Source organism: Octodon degus, unplaced genomic scaffold, assembly GCF_000260255.1.
Source record: "Octodon degus isolate 3935 unplaced genomic scaffold, OctDeg1.0 scaffold00036, whole genome shotgun sequence".
Lineage (NCBI taxonomy): Eukaryota > Metazoa > Chordata > Mammalia > Rodentia > Octodontidae > Octodon > Octodon degus.
Genome location: NW_004524612.1, coordinates 7,204,918 through 7,210,417, shown reverse-complemented (window position 1 = coordinate 7,210,417; position 5,500 = coordinate 7,204,918).

Below are 5,500 nucleotides of genomic sequence, written 5' to 3'. Positions count from 1 at the left end.
CTCTCTCTCAAAAAATAAATAAAAAAAAATAAAAAAAATAAAAAAATAAAAATAAATAAAAATAAATAAATAAATAAAATATTAGTTGTTTAATAGATGTGCTTAATGTTGTTCTCTCAGATTAGCACCATCTAAGCCTGAGTTGCAAAACAGAGAGATGAAAATCTGGAGTTGAGGAAAAGCTATGGGGCATTCAACTCTACCTGTCTGCTTTACAAAGCAAACAAACACAGAAACGAAAGCCCAGTTAGGTAACATGGTAGCAAACCTCCCAGGGTCCAGGCAATCAGCAAGGATGGGTGACCTTGCACAGGAAGCCACGCCCCTTCCCTTCCTTATTAAAAGCAGAGGCGCTGGAATCTGTGAGGACCCACTGCTGACACACGCACCCTATCATTTCTGTAAAAGCCTTTGCGTGCTGTGCCTGCTAAGCACGGCCCTGCAAGCTTGGATGACTCTAGTCACCCTCAGGACGCAGCTGGTCTTGCGGAGGGTGGGTTCTCTCTACTTCACCATGCATGGGCGACAGATCAAGCAACCTGAGACTGCTGTTCAGGATGCAGCTTTGAAACTTGCAGGGATGCCACCTTGCATAATTGAACTGACTTTTCTAAAGCTCACCAACAGACCTGGCAACAGTTACATTGACAATTTCACAAGGTTTGTTTTAAGAGCCAATGAGATGACACCTGTGTCAGAAGTTACAGTTGATCGCATCAAGTGGCAGGCATTTGCGCCGGGAGAGAACTCTATGCCAAGGCCAGCGGTCTGCACATCCTGACTGGAGGTCGGCTTCACACTTCCTGTCTGCAAACTGCTCAGGATTTTCAAAGATTAGATGGTCTTGGTGACTCCTGCTTTGAATAATGATTGAAACATTTACTGAACAAGAGGAGTTAGGGAAGGGAAAACCAATTATTTCTTTTATACTTTCTGAGTATGCTGCAGCATCCCTGGGCCCTATTTCCTGTATCCATGAACATCCTGGCATGTCCTGGGTCCGAGAAGCACAGGCCAGACACGTTGCTTTCTGTTCATTACTGAGGCTGGCTCCCCAGCCACTGCCCTTGACTCGTTACTGCCTTGGGCATTGCCGGTCCCAAGTCGGCAGGGTTTTCCTGTGAGACCTTCTGGGAAGACATTTGCTCGGCCCTCAATCCCCGAGGCCGTGGACCATCTGGAGTGGAAGCTTGCCCTTCCCAGGAAGGAGATGGCAGCTGTAACAGGTGTTAATCAATGCAGAGCCACGGCCAGCGGCCGGCGCGGAGCATTTTATTAAGCAATCATATATTTTCATTAGTGATGGTGATGAAGCACTTAGGTTTTTACGGCGTGTTTTAATGCTCCATTTTGCCACCAGACTTTCTCACCAGGCCAGCCCTTGGCCTGCTGGGGCAGGCCTTGCCCGCTCTTCTCTTCTGTGCAGAAACAATCCAGATATTGCCTTTCCCCAAGCATCAGCCCTAAGATTGCTTCCCATCTGCTTAAGGAGACAGAAGGGCCATTAAAGGCCATGAAGCCAGTGACAAACCCAGCTCATAACTTTGATGTCCTTGTTATAACCTGATGCCCCCCGCAGTGTTATCATGAGGTTAATGGCTTAAGCACAGCAGCAACAATCAGATAGCCTCACAGTGGGCACCTGGCCCGTGGTAAGAGAGGCAGACTGAGAGCATTTGGGGGCAGGAGGAGGCCTCTTCTTACTACCGTCTGCAGGAGTCAGGGTAAGAATTTTAGTGACAGAAAGGTCATTAAAGATCATCTAGTACCGTAACTCCTCTCATTTGGCATGTGAGGGAGCAGAAGACCAGGAAGAAGAGCGACTTGTCCAAGGTCCCAAACCTAGAGAAGAATTCAGGCCTTCATGTCCCAGACCATACCTAGTCCAGGGGGCTATTACGCTGTCTTCATTATCAGACGAGGCCCAACTCTAAGCTTCAGAGGACTCAGCAGGCAGAGTTGACTGGAAGGTACCAGAGACTGTGGGACCAACTAGCTCACCCACCTCTCTAATATTCAGAAGAAGAAGCTGAGGAGCACAGAAGAGAAATTATTCACTGCAGTAACGCAGTGTCCAGTGCCTGCTTAACCAGTCCCCAAGTCCCCCCAAGCCACTGTCTGTTTGTGAGACATGGAGTTCAGCCTTACTATAGGGTCCCCAGAAAGAAGGTGACCTCTGGGCTGGGGACATGGCTTAGTGGGACAGGACTTGACCAGCATGAATGAGACCCTGCATTCAATTGCCAAAACTGTCATATATATGTGTGTGTGTGTGTGTGTGTGTGTGTGTGTGTGTGTGTACTGAAATTACTAGTCTGCATTTTTCTGGAAAGTATGGTGATTTGAAAGAGTCAAGGTTTTGCAGTTTACCAAATAAGTGTTCAAATCCTGAATCCATCTTATACCAACAGATTAATTGAAATCTCAACTTTCTGATGTGTAAAATGGAGATAAAACCACTCAGTTCAATGTGTTGAGAGCATTCTCTTAGGCAATGTATGCAAAATGTTCTGCTATTGGCATAAAAACCACAAAACATGTTCTAGTTGTAATTATTCTAACCACAAAGAGAGAATAAAGCACTCAGATTGTGGTGTATGTGACTTTCGAATCTCTTCCATGGCCACCAGGTGCCTTAATTCTAAAATGCCTGAGAAGAACTCCACTGGACATGAAGAAGTTATAAGAGACCTCTGACTCTGCAATCTCTGTAGCTATGGAGACGAAAATATCCTCACAACCTAAAGGGGTTAAAAGCAAGTTAGTGGAGTGATTTATTAAGAGGGAGTCAGGGTAAAGATTGACAAGCAGAAAGAAATTCAAGGTGATGCATAAAAGAAAAATTCAAGGCTGTTCCTGAAAAAAGCTCCTTTGTGCTCTTAAGTACCTAGCACAACACTTGGCATATGATTGTTGGCCAATAATTCGTTGTTGAACACTCAATGATGCAGGCTGCTGGTCCAAGGAAGGTGTTCTTGTCCTCTTCTCATTGGGTAGCTGTCTGGTTCCCAGTACAGCCAAGAACTCCTGTTGTTAATCAAAGTCAGGAGGAATTAACGCCACACTCGTCTGTAGCTCCAACATCCATATAATCTTTCTACATTATCAGAGGGCTGGTCATAAAATATCTTCCGAAATCTTTTCATAACAACTTCTAAGATGTAGGGCAAGAAATCTTAAATCAAGTGTATGAGAACTGATTAACAGAGGACACCGCCTATACCCTATTACAAACCAAAGGAAGACTGCCTAGAGACACCGTGTGCAGATCCAGTCCCATTACTGTGGCCCCAGGTTAATAACACCAGGGGTACTCTGGGAATGAACACTTGCCAGTTCCTTGCCCCATTAGCCAGGTCTTCAGGTGGTAGTAACCGACTATGAAATTTTTTCTCAGGACCAACATTCCTACCTCCTAGTCCCATTTCTCTCATTTGGCAGCTGGAAGTCCCTTCAATTTTCCAATGCTGCTTCTCTGTCTCATGACTACCTATAGTTTAGCACCTTTTACGAAGCCTCATACCTCCTCATAAATGTGTGATTCTCCCTTAATCTCCATCAGGGAGTTTTAAGATTGCTAAACTAAAGAAGACTTAAGTTCTTGGGAGTACTATCAACTTGTTTTGTTGCCTGCCATAACTCTGCCCATCCCCAGGGAATGCTTTTCACACTGAAAACTGCAAAGGGGCTCATCAGATGGGCTACCCATGCTGATCTGGGCTTGTGGTTACTCACTGATCCTCTTCCCTTCCTGTGACACTTGTGTCTGTAGAAAGGCAGTTCTTAAATAAAAGGGCAAACCTAGAGATGGAGCATATTTTGCAACATACCTTCATTTTTTATTCCATTTTGGACAAGAGAACAATGGGTTTCCTCCACCTTCAGCAGAAAGGCATTACGGATTCATATTTACTCTTGATTAGGGTGAGCCGCATCCTCATTTACCTACCAAGATATCGATGGTCTTATGCAGCAATGTGCAAGAAATGTATGCAATACAGTAAGTGCAGTTGGTACAAAACTAAATGAAATCACTACAGAGCCCTGTGAACTTCATGCTGCGCATACCAGTGAGGCGGGCAGTAGTCATATCCAGGTTTCCAATGCCACCGGGACTTCCCAACAGCAGAGTCACTAGAGAAACCGGGAGCTTCTGTGATAGCAAAAAAAGAGGATGTGAGAGGGAATACGTTGTTTAGATTTTTATTTTTCTATATTGTACCATCAACTGATGTCTAAAAATAAGCCATCCCAGCAAGTGCAGCACATAGAAATGACATTAACATACTGACCTTTTTCCTTTAGACTCTGCCTTCGTCTTTTACTGTTGCTATAACAAAATACCACAGAACATATATATTAAAAGGAACACAAATGTATTTGTCTCATAGTTCTGAGTTCTGGGAGTCCAAGAAGGCCTTCTTGCTACCCTGTAACATGGCAGATGAGACAGAGTAATCATACTTGTTCAGACCTCTCTCTTCTTGTAAAGCCGTTAGTGCCATCCTAAGGGCCCCTGCCTGATAGCCTTACCTAGTCCTGAATACTTTGCCATGTCCCCACCACAAAATGCCATTAACATATGATGCCTTGGACTAAGTTTTCTATGCAAGAATTCTGAGGAGCAAACATTCAAACCACAGTCAGTCCTCCTCCTGACGACGGCTTCCCTTGCCCCACACAAGCAGTTTGAGTCACAGAACCTTCTCTTTCATGTCTCCCACTCTCAAGTTACATCCTTCACTGACCAGAAACTTGTATATCGTCTTCGCTACTTTCCTACTTGCTGAGACAAAATACCCTCCACCCAAAGTTAAAGGAAGAAAGGTTATTTAGCTCACATTGAATAGAAGCTTCCGTTCAATGTTGGGCGGCTCCAAGATTGTGTGGCATGACAAAGGGGCATCACAGAGGAGGAACAGGCAGAAAGGAGAAGGCAGCAAGGCAACAAACAGTGAAATAGCAAAGCAGCAGCAGCAACAGCAGCAGCAGCCTGCCTCTCCCTTTTATCCTTTCCACACTGTTCAACCTTTAGGCAGGGCTAGCACCACCCAACCTGTCTATACCCAGACCTGACTCAAACCAGTTTCCTCCAAATGTAGATAGTAATCACACACCCTTAACCCCAGCATCAAATATACCAGATTCAGCCACCTCTGAAAAAGCCCCAACTATGACTTCATGTGGCTTGGGGGGGAGGGCATCTAGACACAAGCCATGACATCGTCTGAAATATACCACACTTTTAGCATATTCTTTCTCAGTGTCTGATTCTCTCTCTTTCTTTACTTTACATCTAAAACTGAAGCTACTTCCCATCAATTTCTGGAGTAAACTTTTTAGCTTTTCTCCTAACAAGGAGGTATAGGTATGTGCTTTGTCTAATACCTAAAGTTTAGTTTACCATTAAAATTACAAATCCCACAAGATTGCAGGGGCTATGTAAGGAATCTAAATTAGTAGAGAAATCCAAGCAGCAGCAGATAAGAAAGGAAGGATA